This window comes from Thermobia domestica, chromosome 11 (genome assembly GCF_964235325.1).
Source record: "Thermobia domestica chromosome 11, izTheDome1.hap1.1, whole genome shotgun sequence".
Lineage (NCBI taxonomy): Eukaryota > Metazoa > Arthropoda > Insecta > Zygentoma > Lepismatidae > Thermobia > Thermobia domestica.
Genome location: NC_137464.1, coordinates 57,158,039 through 57,175,080, shown reverse-complemented (window position 1 = coordinate 57,175,080; position 17,042 = coordinate 57,158,039). Strand labels below are relative to the sequence as shown.

At 33.8% G+C, this 17,042-nt stretch overlaps 1 protein-coding gene across 2 annotated transcripts in view; it reads left to right on the top strand.

The window, feature by feature from the left end:
• LOC145664076 (uncharacterized) overlaps positions 1-17,042 on the top strand; it is a 112,347-nt gene that overhangs the window by 70,108 nt on the left and 25,197 nt on the right. The window contains exon 1 of one of the 2 annotated variants that reach the window (XM_081730416.1): positions 10,849-11,003. The exons of the other annotated variant lie outside the window; for it this stretch is intronic. The gene's annotated coding sequence lies outside the window, so the exon portion shown is untranslated. Of the gene's footprint in view, positions 1-10,848; positions 11,004-17,042 lie in introns of those variants that run through there. 2 annotated transcript variants of the gene reach the window in all.

Sequence of the window (17,042 nt, the reverse complement as noted above, 5' to 3'; positions counted from 1 at the left end):
TTTGTCAAATGCATAATGGATTTTGTCCAATAGCAAGAAAACAGTCTAAAGGTCATGCAACTTCAACACGCTCTAAATAATCAATCGTCTCTTTTGATTTCAGCGCCTCCTTTGGAAACTAGAACGTCCCTAGTATGCATTAACGTCCCACATTCAGAATCACACTTCTAAATGACCTGAATCGATGTTCATAGTGTGAATTGGTTATTCTTTTCAAAAGTGTGTTTTTTCCTACTCTCTATAATATTGTACCGCAAGGAGACAAGATTTTGTACCCTAGGAGAAAAGTTCTGTGGAAAAGGTTGTCTTTCTGGTAAAGTGTATCTGTTTCTGTTGCAAGAACTGCCTTGCCTCGTATCTCTACACGAAATTTCTGTCTCGTCTCGTCTCGTATGCAACGCTACTGTAGCAGACTCATTTCTAACATTAGTGGCCCCGCGTAGCGTAGTGGTGGGGGCACACGGTCAAAAAAGTGCAAAAAGCTTTTTCAGACTAGCCATCCTGAATGAGGTCTTTCCTGGATTTTCCTCATTCAGACCAAATGTCGGGGTGGTACCTTACAATCCTTTCTTCCTCCCCTTTCCCCGGGTAGTGTGCTCGCCGAGAGACATCATCCCTCATACGTGACGGGCTAACATGGCCTTAGGTGCCGAAAGCCTAGAAATCTAAATCCTAATTCTAATCATTTCTAACATTAGGAAATGATGTTACCTGTCGACATACTACCTTCATTCTTGTAAACTACGGAACAAAAACAAACGACCAGAAACGCCATTGAAACTAATGACGATTTTGACCGTTTACTTTTGTCCCGTACTTTCACACGTTTCAAAAATTACTGAAACAATCGCGGCTCGGAAATCTCAAGATGCGTTATTCTACAAGTCACTTGGACTTGTTTGATTTAATTTAATTTTGAGTTTAGGTCCCTTTCAGCAGCGAGGCCATATGAGATGTGGACCTTCAGTTTAATGTGGGATCCGATCTACATGAGCTCTCACCTCAAATAGGCGCGTTCGCAAATTGGACTTGTTAAGAAAATAACTTCTATAACTCCTGCCCACGCTAAGAAACTAAAAGAGAAAGGGACGCTAGGAAAAGTGCTTACAAGTTAGCGTAAATCCAGAGTAAAGAAGAATTGATTCGCTCAACAAGTACATGTGTGGAAGGAGTAGATTTTTGCGAGGTGAATGTTCCACTTGTTTTGTAACATTATACATCCAATCACTTCAGTTGAAGTTGGAAGGTCATTTTCGGCATGTATAGTTATTTTAACAAATACAGATTAGATTTGATTTCAAAATTTCCAAATAGTGCACTTGAGAATTCCATTCTGCATATAGGAAACATTGCAAACAAGTGAGTTAGAAACGATAAGCTATGTCTTAAGTGTATATTATTTGATTTAAAGTGGACTTTTTAGGTTTTACTGCATATGTGCATGCATATATTTTTTTAAGGATTTCATTGCATATAAATATGAAGCCTAATTATTATTTAGTATATTTAGGCTGTATTTCTTACTAATAACACTTCTGCTGTTGTTCTAGTAGCTAGCGCGTGCGCCGGCCTCGAATCAACGGCGCCGACTTTCCAAAATTTATGTGGATGCATATCAGTGGCTGGGGTGATATATATATTTACAGGGGTCTCGTTATTTTTGATTGATTTTCTTTTAGTTAAAATCTTTTATTAACACTATCATAAAGGACTGTTCTCGATTCTATTCACAATATAGCTCCAGTTTTTATTGTGGGGACTGTCTAAGGTACTCACGCAACAATTTTTATGGGGGCAGTTTGGCTACGGGCATATAATTTGAAGTACTCACCAATTACCTGCATAAAAATTGTTACGGAAGTACCGCAGGATTCTGAAACGTGGATATTTGGATAGCGCACATATTAGTTTGTCAGTGACGTCTTGACCCGACTGCGGTAGGTCCTATACTATTGTAATGAAACCATGAACTGAGAATTTAAAAAAAAAAAAATCATTTTTTCATAAAAATTATAATGGCAACAGACATAGTATGTCAGATTAATTGTATAACAGATCATTATAATTTTACTCAATGCTTAACCAAACGGAAATAAGCTAAATATTTAAACATTCAAATCTGCCTGTCACTTTCAGAGACCTCCTAATTTCATGTCACATGCAAAATAGACAGTTAAAGTTCCCTGTAGTCATACATTACCTTATTGCATATTTCGCTTGGTTTTGGCCGGACAATGGTCTTTCTTGCGGCATTTGTAATTTCGTATAGACCATTCCATTGCAATTCTGGATACAGGACCCAGAATGCAGAATGCAGAATCACGAGTGCAGAATGAATTTTTAGTTGCAAACTTGGTCATTTTATATGGACTATTGACCTTGTTTGCTTTAATTATTTTTTCTTTTAACTTTGCCAAAAGCCACCATAAAAATTTACAAAATCTTAGGAAAGTCCTAATTACAATTTCTGAAAAATATTATTGTTATCTAATGATGTACAAATAAGTATTTTTGAACTTTAATTTACCCTGAGGTTTACTCTCATCTTTTTCGTGTTTTTATCCGAATTGTTAATTACTACTGACAAGCAATGTTATTTGACTACAGGTGATTCTTGACTATTTTGCATGATTTCTTGATTACTTGTAACAATTTCTTGATTACAAGTACTGTCCTTGTGATTTTTTAAAATAATGTGATGCATGTATCCAAAAGTTAAAATATTACAGAAAACTTAGTTCCATCTTCACCTACCAAATTGCCATTATAATTTTTATGAAAAAATGATTTTTTAAATTCTCAGTTCATGGTTTCATTACATTACCCCACCAACTGGAAGAAAAATTCCTGAACAGTACCTTTAGCGTATGTCATTAGTTTTTAAATTCTCAGTTCATGGTTTCATTACACTATTGAAGCTATGGGCCTTTAAACTTCATTTTTTCATGTTTCCGGCAGCCTATAAATTCCGAAAGGAATCATTTGTGCACCCAGGTTGATCTATACTTTTCGTCTTATCTTGGTGTCAGGAATCACATCTCAAACGTTGTCGGTGTTGTTTTGAAACACCCTGGATATGGAAGGGAGGTATTAGTATTTCCTGTATCAAAAAGCAAGTATACCTCCATTCAGCGATTTAAAAGAAATCCTTATCTTGCGTCCGCAATAATGAATGACTCCATTTCGTTGTAGTAAAATTTTCAAAACTATGACTTACGTATTTTGCGAACCGAAAATATTATATATAACTATTTTCTTATGTTAAAGATTCGCGCAAAGTATTCGTATTTTTTCATGTAATGTTTGTTGCACACTTTGTTCCAGTTTTGACGCTATTGGATATTGCTTGGAGTGAAAGAGTTATGATAATAGTTTAGAATCATCCTTTGATTAAAATGAAAACATTTGAGAAAGTCTAATTGAAATCGGACATTGTTACTGTGTATTTGAAGATGTAATTGAAGGTGTAAAGTGGGCATGGTCTCTTCTTTCATCAATTGTACGACCAGTCTCCGACATGGCATAAATTGGTCCGTAATAAATTGGTTTGTTATTGAGAATCTAAGCGCGAGTGACACTTCGATGGAACATTTATCAGTGAACGTTTTGAACTTTAAGTATAATATAAGATAGAAAGAGAACCATCCTGTCATGAACGAAAAGTAATGATAAACTGTAGCTTTAAAAAGCTTATATACAGGATCAGTGGCGTATTTATGATTTTGTTTCGGGAGGGGCTTTGTTAACTTTCGGTGGGGGGGGGGCTTTGCCTGGAAATGTGAAAATTCTGCAAGATATTTCATTTACTTTACTATACTAAGATTTCGGGAGGGGGGCTTAAGCCCGGAAGCCACCCCCCTAAATACGCCACTGTACAGGATATTCCTAAAGGATACTAACTATGTTTGCGAGGTGATTGCAGACATCAAGATAAGGCAAAAAACTATAGAACCAGGGGTGCCCACAAGGGGGGGGGGCTATGACGCAAACTGCGTCATTGAAATATTTGGGGGGGGGTTAAAAATCTATATAAATATGTTTGAGAGGGTGTAAAAATTAATCGAAAAGATTTTTTTCATGTAAGAACACCTACAGATAGGCAATTGAGGGGGGGGGGGGGCACCACTGATAGAACAGCCTGGGTGTAGAAGTGCTTGCTTTTGGTGTTGTGATCAGATGAAAATTTGTTCGAAAACTACAAAAGCAGAGATAAGTCGAGAACCAAATGTCGGTTCAAAGTTGGGTGGAAGAGAATGTTCATTAGTTTTCGTCTTAAAGTTTAGTAATGTATAACTGGATTTGATGCAAGGGTAGTAAAGTTTAACATCAAAATAAATTAGGATATTACTATATATATATATATATATATATATATATATATATATATATATATATATATATATATATATATATATATATATATGTGTGTGTGTGTGTGTGTGTGTGTGTACTAAAAATACTTTTAGGTCGCAGATTGTGTACATGGTTATTTGTCTTCCCCTTACACATACTATTTGTAAAATAAAATGAGTATTTCCCAAACACAAAATACATTAAGGTTATTATAGAGTTTAACATGGAATTGTTGAGTGGAAAAAGGAGAATACTCCAAAAGTAAAGAAGAATATTCCGCGGTAGCAATTTGTGCATAACTAAATGTGCAGCATCATTAAGTTTGTGATAATTTGTAGAAATGAAATATCTTAACATACTCTGCAAATGACCATTACAAATATTTCTCTACGAGAGTCGTTTCGTAAATAATGCAATACGGTAATACTGCGGAGTGGGTGATGCAATCAAGGCTATTGATAAAACTAGAATCAGACTTTGAGCTGGAATTAAAATCACAATCCAACTAGTGTAAAGCTCCATTTTCTTCAAGACCAAAATGTGTCGCCGTTGACTTTTGGTTACCATCTCTGAGGCGTTATCATAATGGACAGAGTTTCATGTGGAAGAAGTGTCACAGCAGCGTATTATTGTGAATTCCTGTTGCAACTGCGGAAGAAAATGCATAAAACCCGACCGCAGTTACTCAGGGCGCGTTCACTGATTCTCCACGACAATGCTCGCCCTCACACCGCTAATGCTATGCTTTAAAAACTTCTGAAATATTATTGTGAAATGTTATCTTATGCTCCCTGCAATCTGGACATAAGAAAGGCCACCAGATTACGACCTTTTCTCAAAGTTGAAGCAACTTATACGTGAAAGTCGGTTTTCATGACGGGAAAGAGCTTTCATCAGCTGTTACTTGAACCATTTGATAGTTTCACAAAGATGGTGTCCTTGATGGAATACAGAAGGTACCCGGACGTTGGAATTCCGTCATTGACAAGCACGGAAATTACAATGAAGGTATGTAAGGAGATCCTCTCCAAACAATAAAGTGTAAATTTCAGAAAAGAAAATAGTGTGCATTATTTATTAAATGACCCTCGTATAAGTAACGATATTTCCGGTAAGGAGTTTTCTATATCGTTTCCCAAAAGTAAGATGTTTTGAAATGTTGTTCTTTTTCCACAAACCGATTCATTTATAACTCTTAAAACAATTTAGATTTAAGCGTAACTTTACATCATGACTCTTGTGTATTAACCTAACATTGTTGAACAAAAGCACATAAGAAAATGCAATCAACTTTGAACAACACTACATATACAATAAGTTAATAGTAACATAAGATATATAACTGTGAAGATATTTATCACATTATACTTAGTGAATGTAATCTCAAATGTTATAAAATATCCAGTTAAATTATAGTCTTGTAGGGAAGGTAAGTGTATAGCGTTTAATGTGCTTGTATAGAATCGTTATGTACAGATAAAAGGGAGTGTTTTAAGAACATGTGAGAAACATATATATCATATCAAGTTATAAAAGAGATTATATCTTGAGTAGCGAAGTGAAAACTGTGACGCGGAACTGAAAGTGAAATGTTGATTGATAACCCAGCACTGTTCTCATAAAATATTTTTCGTTGTTTTTCTTGTGATAAAAATTATTCATCTTAGTATATACACACATCTTTCATCATACACTGAATAAATTTTTCAATTTTTTTCTTCTTTAAGTGAAAGGATGTTTCATAAAGAATTCACTAGTATCTAACATGTAGTCCGTAACCTTCAGTGAGAACAAGACGTAGCAATCTACGGTAAATGAATGAAAAAAAAAAAGATTCTTACATTACTACACTTTTAATTATTTATGTAATACCTTAGCACCAAGCCTCTAAGTACTATCACAATTTTGTTTAATGACACTACAGCAATAACGTTATGTTAGAAAACAGCTATACATGTTATCGATATGAAGTAGCGTGTGTGTGAAGATGTTATACCAAGTTTCATCTGGTTGATAAATAGAGCAACGGGTGACTGGAGTATAAACGGCTTAGACTGTTGGAGTTATAATATGTATGTTAAATGAAATTTTTCAGTTTAGCATTTGACGATTATGCCCTTAAGGCTAAAAGAGACGATAATTAAGAGAATTGAATGACGATGGAAAAATGGGTAGAATGATGATGTGGGAGGAAATGAAAGTATCCGAAAAAACCCGCGGACACGATTTTGTCCACTACAAATTTATTTGGTTGGGAATCGAACTAAGGACCTCATGCACCAGAAGTAAGATCTCTAACACTAAGCTACCGTGTCCCCTAGAATATGTATGTTACGCTATATTTATTTATATTGGCCGAAAATGCTATCATTTGAGAAATTAGCTTTAAATGTATTATAATCAGTGCCGGACTGGCCACGTTGGCTACTTGGCGATCGCCGAGGGCCCGAGGCTCGAGGGGCACCACAGGGATCACAAGGCGCAGGGTCTGTAGGCCTTGGTCGAATTTTTGAAACCATTTGTTTCTTTTACTTTTTATGTTTACAGAAAAAGATTTATCCCAAAATGTAGAAAAAGTCATTGATTTGATTGCTTCATCAAGTGAAAAAATGCGTAGGAAAACTGTCAAAGTAACTGAAGTAACTTCACGGTTACGTTTGATTGTTTCAGTATTATTGTAACTTATTTGCGATCTGTTTTGTACTATATATTTATTCAATACAGAAAATATGATTGTCATTTATCATGTTTTGCACTGACGTGTTAAGTTTATCTATATATAACACTGACGTGTTTAAGGACCCGCGCCAAGGATCCCCAAATGAGGCAGTCTGGCACTGATTATATTTTCTGGGGATGCTTCTAGTGATGTATATTTAAATATTGTATAGGTTATGATAATGCACCCTAAAGATAATTTGATAGACATTGGTTTTAATATGTCCATTCTCTATTTAAATAATATATGTATAGGTGTGGATGACAGAACTGTGTGGTTTTAACTCTCCTTATTTATAATTCATAAATACGTATAGAAGAAGCAATATTCGTTATGTTATATGTTGACAATAAAAATTCAGAGTATAATGATATAAGTTTCTGTATTATTTATATTGATGATTCATTGGTATTGAGAAATGATGTTTCCAAAATCATCACTACCAAAAGCGTGTGCTGCCGATATAACATAAATTAATCAATTTAGATCTTACACTTAAAACTGTTGATTTTCTTTCGGCTCATTTTTAGTTTTAAGATACCAATGTTTAAATCAAATTATAAATAATATACTAATTTTTGAACGTGATGCAGGCAGTTCGTAACAGTAGGAGTGTTCAAAATGAAGTATTTTTTTCAAAGTTAATTACGAAACTGCAGCGAATTATACTTTAGTAATCATTCTTAAAAAAAAAAAAAAACTTTATTTTAATCTTATATGATTTTCAATTAGTATAAACTTTTTAGTAGGTAGGAGATTACACTACTCTATTGATGTATATGAAAGTATTGTTTGTATATTAGAACTCATGTTTTCTATCTACAATCTACAAATATTTAAATTGGGAAAAAATATAATTTTAATACTCAGTTAATTACACAAATGTAATGTTTACTATTGGAATACAATTATATAGCATTGTCAATTACAGAAGTGTATCTCTCTATATAGTTTATTTTATAGTAACTTTGGAAACCCTAAAAAGATTTAATAATTTTTATTACATGAGGTAAAAGGTTTTAAGTGTTATCCTAACCGTTAGTACAATATTAGAATTAATTTAAGATTAGTTGCTCTTGGAATCATCTTATTAAATCGTGTCATTACTAGTAGATCACTTGACAAAAACTAATAAGTTTTCTTTCATTATGCAATAGTCATTTGGAAATTCCACTTAATTAATTCCAAATTTGGAATATAGTTTAGAGTAGCCTGTATATTTACTTGAATAGAAAATACTAATATTTGGTTCAGATGTATATCGACATGCTAGTCAATTATATATCTACTTGCTTCCATAACATACACTATTTTTAAAGAAAGTTAACTTAAGAAAAGTACATCAATTATTCAAGAATTATATATTTATGTCTAGGAACATATATTTCTATGAACCATAAATGAATTTATTAAAATTCGCAAACCTGTGTAATAATTTTATCTAATGAACAGGCCTTGACTATGTACTGTTATATTCCGCTGATCCAATGACTAGTGCACGCAATTGGCTTACTTGTTTCTAAATTCGATTTCCGATGGCAGAGCATCAAGCACATTACGGTAATTTGGATTGCATCTGAGAGTTTATGGAGTAATGATTCCAAGAATTTAAACAGTATATGTGCAAAAGGAATCTTGAATAGATGGAAAACGTTTGAATATCTATAATGCTGTGTCTACGTGATCTGATTAGCTTGATAGCATACATCTATTATATCCGGATTAATTTACAGCAACATACAGTGGTTTTTGACAAATGGTTTCAGCGTCCGAGAAATTGGTCATATATTTGGTCTTATTACTCTATTGCAACCAGTACTTACTGATGCACTATTGAAGTTTGAATATTGAATTCATATAGTTTATACACTGTGAAATGATACTCACTTGTTTTATTGCATGAAAGTAGATTTTCTCTCTTTTTTTAAAAAAGAAAGAATCTAGCGTCATATTTTTTCTCAGTGAACGTAGTATAACAATCGATTAAAATGGTATTGGTTTACTTTACATCTTGGCAATAATCTTGACTTGCATACGTCTCATATAGTCTCGGTGCTGAGAGGACACGCTAACAAGTTAGTTAATTAGCTCTCACTTCAAATCAAACCACACACGACGATTATCAAATGCGAACAACGACCTTTTAATTGAGTGATGGACTGTCATGTTGACTCAAGCGGATCAGTGAAATTAAAGCACCATTACAGGAGTGGGCTTCTGTAAATTATGGTAAATACTAAACTGAAATGTATTTCGCACCTAAAATTAATGACTAAGAATAGTTGCACCATTCATTTGTATATTGCTCTCCCAATTTATAAAATTCTGTACTGGTTACAAGCTTCAGCGGGAATATCAAAATACTGACGTTCTTCCAAGACATTTGTTAGTTTTAGTTATTATTTCTTTATTTAATTTTTTTGTTTGATTGATTGATTGATTAATTAACGAAAATTCAGAGTAAATTTTTGAGACTAGATAGTACCTTGGCATGTGATCCAATCCATGTGAAGCAATCGAGAATTGAATACGGAACCACACACTAAAAAAGAATCTGTAGGAATTCCCGGAAGCGTAAGAAGTACGTAATATCAATAAAATCTATCTAGAATTATATTACATATTTAATTGCTGCTATTTGCGTGGGTAAGCCTATTTATTAGCGGTATGTGACATGTGTTGACACTACAAGAATTTCATGTACACATTATTGCTTTATCAATATATATGGGAATTGGTCAATCAAAATATGTATATAACTTAAAACTTTTCCGTGTTCGAATTGGACTGAAGCTCATAAAAAGAAATATTTAAAATTAAAATAAAAGGAATTTACAGATCCAATTAGAGATACATACAGCATGTTGAAACATGTGCCTATGAAAAATTATTTCCGCACTTGTGATCTGGGTGGCATGATAAAGGGTAATCTTTTATAATAAGATCTAGAGAGTTATTACTAGATATTTAAAAAAAAAAAAAAAAACTTAATAGTCACATATAAAACAAAGACTTAAAGAGTTTTCCGTGTTATATATATATATATAGGATAAATATTTCACGTGTTCTACGCACATTTATTCTCTAGTATATTTTAGTTAATAAGTTGCATCATATACCGACTGACGTGATGCAACTTTTCCATTGTAAATGGGCGCATAAAAATGTATAAATTTTCTCACGAGTATCTACATACATATAAATTTTTTTTAAAGGGAATATTATTCATATTCTAAGCACACACACACACACACACATACTTGTTCTAGGTTATCTAGTAAAGACCATCTAGTTTCTTTGTTTTTCTGTTTAGGATAAACAAAAGAAATACAAACAAAAAAAAGTTTGTCGGTGAAGAAGAGGGGAAGTTTTATATCTGTTTTTTTTTTTTAATCAGAGGAGCAAGCACCAAGGTTATCTATATTCCGTGTTGATGATGCTCCCTTAACAATTCACCGCGTTATTGTTATCTGTGAGAATCCGCTAACTAAATTCTTTCATCATAAAATTGTCATTTCTATTTTCTCTTTTCTCTGGTAACTTTTTTATGTGTGTTTCATTAAAAAAATAAAAATCTCTTAACAAAACATGGAAACTGAGAAAATAATATTGTTTATTATCTCTCTTCCTTCCCACTCTTAAATGATATTTTTTTTTGTTTTGTTGTTGTTATTTTGTTGTGGCTGTGTGTATTTAGTGTTGTTTCACAGGCGTGTTTGTGTTACTTGAGCAGTGTACGAGTTGTAACATGTCGGACGTGACTTCTCTTTCAGTTCGAAAATATTAATTAGTTAATTTTACTTTATCGATAAAAGTGATTACCTGCTAATTTCAATTTCAGTGATGAAAATTAGATTATTATAAACCCTTTCGGAGTTGGTGTATTTTTTTTTTCAATTACAGTGTTTCTAAAACATTTTCACTATACAAGGTATGTAGTCTATATATCCATCAATTATGTTCACAGATGATCCTCTTTCATGTTCTCCCTCTTCTGAGTTTCTCTATCTTAAAATATACTAGTATTCTTGTACTCTGAAATGCACTTTCGTGTATTATCTACTGTATAGTATATATTGTATGTATATAAAACTGATAATGATCATGTTTATGATTTAATAACTCTTGAACCACCCGACCAATCTCGATCAAATTTTCAAAACAGATGAGGTCTGTGCAAGGGATCCTTTTCATTATTTCACTTTGACGGTGAACTTAGGAATATATATATATATATATATATATATATATATATATATATATATATATATATATGTAAATGATCAAAAATGACCGATATTGGTGCCAAATCCATAGTTTTCGGGATCGCTGAGATGAATAGTGACACTTCCGATGTTTAATTCTAAATGCAGCCACAACAGTAATTTATAATTTTCAAGACAAAAAATATTGTCCATCAGAGAACGCTTCAGTAATAGGTAAAAGTGATTGACCAAAGGAACATATTATTATTATTATTATTATTATTATTATTATTATTATTATTATTATTATTATTATTATTATTATTATTATTATTATAAATTTTAACTCAGCGAAGCGGGTAATTGGCATTAGTATTTTCTTATATATTTTACTTTTGACGCTTAAAAGGAAAAAAGTGAAGTAAATTTCACAAGAGGCTTTATACTAAGTTGTTGGTTACCACTGGTGTACGCAAAACTTTATCAAGAGTGTCGTAACTCCAAAATTCTTAATATTTTGACATATTTGCACACATATTTTAATATGATAAATATCTATTTTCGCATAATATCTTTCTCAACATAAATTAAAACCCGGAAACCTCACTTAAGATAGCCAATGTCCGTTACAACCAAATATATAAGAACATTCTAGTAATTTTATTTATTGCTTACTCAACCCTCAGTCTTTAAATGTTTTAGAGATAAGAATGGTTGTATTAACAGTGTGCAGAAAGTTAATTAGAAAGCGGCATTAGCCGCTCTAAGGCGCAATCTGCGAAGGTGCTTAGTTCTTGCTGTTGGGTAGTGATTGCTGTTCATATTAATGATGTTAGGTTGGAACTGCATGAAAAACTAATAGGAACTTTTTTATTTACAAAATCGAATTCACATATAAAGTACAATGAATTAAGAGGCTTTTACTGGGATATAGGTCTAATTTTAAGTTATAGGAGGAAACCGTGGGACATTGTGTATACATATGAGCTAGAGATAAAACTATTATTAACAATTCCATTTTTTACAATAATAATACCAACTAAATTAAATCAAATCAAAAGAAATTTGGGGTGACAAAGGAATGGCAACATGACCCACATTATAAATAATTGTGAAATACTTCAAAAAGGAAACAAAAATTACTAGATAAAATACTGAAATCGAAACAAAATTATAAATTCTATAACAACCAAATTGCAAGACATAGGAAAAAATGTATATTTTTATATTTCACATTACTATGAATTTCTGCCATAGAAAAAATTACTGTAATTGTAATATATTATTCTACATCTATTACTGTGTAGCTGAAATTATTTCGGCTCGTACACATTTCCACGGTTAGCTGCTATGTTACGCTTCAATTGAGAGTTATACTAACACCGAGAAATGGAAGCACTTGTACGGTACGCGTCAAGTGAACGTTCGTAGAACACTCATTCGCACGTGAATGACAGAACAACACTTTGTTCAACAACTGTGTTTTGACTTCGACGCATCGCAAGCTGTGTGATTGCAATAATATGCACCGGTTTTGGTTAAAACAGCAAAGTTAAAAGTACAAGACATTTGTTTGTTCGTTCGTTATTTAGTGACCTTCGTTCTTAGTGAAAGGTTGGATACAGTTTTCGAAAGAAAGCGATTTTTAAAAAATATGAGTTCTATATTTATTTGCAATTGTTTTCTATTTTAAAATTAGAATAAAAAATAAGCATAATGAATTAGCATAGGGGAAAATCAGTGATCGTTTTCATCTCTGTGAGAAGATGATCAGTAATCATAAAAAAATAAATAAATAAAATAAAATAAAATAAAATAAAATAAAATAAAAAATAAAATACCATGGTATTTTATATTTGCAAATAATAATAATATCTATGAGTGTGCCGCGAGAATTCAAGTTACACGCGTAGTGTACCGCAAATTGAAAAAGGTTGGCAAACGCTGGAATAGAGGGTTAAGGTTAAACGAATGTTGATTAGAAGTAAACAGCTCGGACGAACATAATGACAAGCGCCACTTAAACTGAAATTGACTTTTTAGGTGGTATGGGAGAGGATCGACCCACAGAACAGTATTTAGATTGTTTTATTTCAGAAATGTACCTGTAGATGCCAGAGGAAACTTATTTGGTGTATGTCATTGCGTTGAATTGTATGGGAATGTTGATTTTTTTTTTCAGTGCCGCTCATATGTGAGGGATCGTAAGAGAGGTAACAATTCCGAGGAAGCGAATTGTGACGTATGTTGCGTACGTAAAAACGTAGATTGCCCGCGTAAATCCAGTAGTTTTTGGATTAAAAGTACAACCTTATGTAACATCTTGCAGGAAATGTATAACTGAAAATCTATGTTTTATACGTACTTTCCGCGTAAGTGTTCCGACTTACACAAGAAGGAACTATATAACATAGGCTATATAGCTGATGCATGTAACATACGGAAGACTGTTAGATGTCAGACACCCTGCAGTGGCATGATGTAACATCTAAGCAGGGAAAAGACAGTACCATATGCTCCGTACAGATTTCCCTAGTAAACGTAAGAAGTTTTGTATATTTGAACAATATACCACTGCCTGGAGAACGGATTTTTCTCCATGTGTACACTATATTAACAATTATGCATTTGTTTGTTTCTGATATAGAGTGTAGATCGACACTCACAAAGAGTGAATGACAGAGAATATATTAAAAGTGGGATTTTTTAGATATCGCACAAATGAGACTTACGCTTTGGAGTGAAGCCGAGACATTTGGAGTCCCAATCATTTCCTGGGGTACAGAACATGTAAATTCGGGACTGTTCAGGTTAAACCAGGACATCTGGGAGCTCAATTTATTTTGTAAGAGGGCCAAAAATATACAAGAAATCAAAGGTATGTTAGGATTTATTACTATCGTATTTGGTTTGGTTTGATTTGAATTTAGGTATCTCTGTCAGCGCGTATTGCTTCGACACTTTTGTTGCAGCAAGCATCAAGGTAGTTTTACCGCAATGTAGATTCGTCCGGGATATTTCGCTTGTAATACTTGTTCAAGAAACCCTGGTATTCTGTCAATTGAAACTTATTCCAAGGAATGTTTACAGCTACCATTACACCACACATGTCTGATGTTCGATCCCAGTCCCCGTCACGTGAACTTAGTGGCGGACAAACACCGTGTGCGTGGGTTGTCTCGAGGTTCTCCCGTTTCCTCCCACTTTCTTCATTCCACCATTTCATTCATTACTCATCATCACCGTCTGCTTTAGCCTAACCGGCATAACCGTGGGACGTAAAACTCAAAGATTCCGTTTAATTTCATTTGCAGCACACATGTCTGCGAAAAACTCATTCTCCGATGAAGACGATCCCTGTCGCATCTGCGTCAAAAGAACTTGTTTGTGAGAAGATTCCCATTTCTTTCTCGTGTGAAGCGCGGTTCGTACCTAGGTTTATGTTGTTCCAGTTGCGATTTCATGGAGCAACTTATTGTTTTGTCACATACTGTACATATCACCACCTTACCATCAGTTGTAAAAGCATCATCTACAGAAACTTACGATTTTAACTTAGATGCTAACGATGATGCAACCGGTGTCGTGAGGAGATATTAATACACAAAACCTCAATCCACGATAGACATGTCCACAAGACAACGACTGTTCGTATGAAGAAATTTTCCACAGTACGGCTACTTTTGTGTCAGACAGCACGGAGGGATGAAACTCAGGGTGACTTTCCTTGAAAGAGTAACAAAATCAACTGCCTCAAGCAGTGAAATTTTCTATGCCAAACACCTAAAATTAAGTTCAACCTTCTGCTCCTCCCCCCTTCTAAAGCTTGGAATGCAGTGCAGGACAGGGGAAATTTCTCGGAAATTCCAGTAACATTTCTACAAGTTGTTTTGTATTCCTTATAACATTCACAAGTAGAGAATGGTCAGGAATTACAATAAACTTCTATAATATTTGATTTTATGTATAATGCCTGAGAATATGTAATATTGAGTAAAATATGTAAAAATATATAAAAACAAAACCTAGGTACAATGATCTTGTTCGCGTGATTTGTGAAGATTTGATCTTTCTTCGGAACTACATGCAAGGGGAAAAAATATGTAATTACATATAATCCGGGCTCTAATCATCACTAAATGGTTGGGTGTAATTTTAAATCGACATGTTAAGTTTTGCTAACTGTTGTACACAGAATGATACCTGGTGATAATTTTCGAGAATATTTAGTTTTGTCTTCATAATGCAGACGTTTCGAATTTCTGTTATCAACGCAAGTTTATTAATATACGTAGGTGTGCTTTGCTCTTTGGGAATATTGCTTTACCAATGAATCATTTGTTTGTTCAACTTCGCGACCCATACGAACGCCGATACTATATGAAACGCTAATCTAGTTTAAGGTATAATCCGGAACACTGTAATGGTTCAATGTTCTTCTATTAGGAATCGAACTCGGGACTATGATTACTAATAGCGTGCGTGCTAGCCACTAGACTAGCGTGGAGGAGACTACTTATTGCATCTCTCATTATTTAACTAAGATATTAATTCATTGAATACATTTTTTCATATAGAATATTTTCTAATTGATTACAAGTTATGATTTGGCTAGTAGATTACGGAAGGTACTCTGTCTGCTGACGTTTCGTGGCTAAGCGGTTAGCGTACGCACCTTTGGCGTGGAAGACCCGGGTTCGATTCCCGGAAGAAGCTGATGTGGTTCGGATTCCACCTTAATCAGTAGGTTCCGTCTCGTATAGTCGCTGTTGAAAGGGACTTTAAACTTTAACTCAACAACTCTGTCTTTGGTAAGCGTAACGGTAAATAGCTTGTAAAAAATATCTGCAACACAGCCGTAACATTAACTTGAAATGTATGCAAAGCAGTGTCGCTGATAACTTTATAACTTTTTTTTTTTTGGGGGGGGGGGGTAATATTCAGATATGTATGTCTCATGGCCAGATACTTTCTAGTAGCAATTTTTTAATTTTAATAATACATAATACGAGGGATTCGGCCGTCTCCTCGAAGTCGGCAGAAGGTGAGTAATTATAGAGCCTTAAAAAAAACTACACTGCGTAGAGACAGTTGTATTCCTTCCAGTGGCGTATTTACGATTTTGTTTCGGGGGGGGCTTGGCTAACTTTGGGGGGGGCTTTGCCTGAAAATGTGAAAATTCTGCAAGATATTTCATATACTTTACTATAGTAAGTAAGATTTCGGGGGGGGCTTAAGCCCGGAAGCCCCCCCCCTAAATACGCCACTGATTCCTTCAAACGTAACGAATATTGTTTAAAAACTATTTAGACCCCTATTCAGTTGTTTATTTATTCCAGCAAATAATAAAACCCATAATGCAGTCATTCAGCCTTTTGTAGTCGATATTCCGCTCAGGTGTATGGACCGAATTTTAGATTTTTGAATAAATTTTGTGCTGTCAAAATCCTATACATCTATACGTTATACGACACATCTCACCATGAGGCCTTTATTTAATAAAGAAAGTTAAAATCAACTTCGAGGTAAACTGTACTAATCAATACCTACAACGGCAACTACACTGAGAAAAAAATTGTAGGTGGCGTACTTAAAAAGATAGGTTACATGCGTAATTCCTGTAGTTTTTGGATTTAACGTACAGCAGACGTATAACTAAAAACGCATGTTTTATAATACTTTCTGTATAAGTGTTCCATCTATACGTACTTTCTGTATGAAACAATGTAGGCGGTCAGGATCTCACATACAAATGGACGTATATA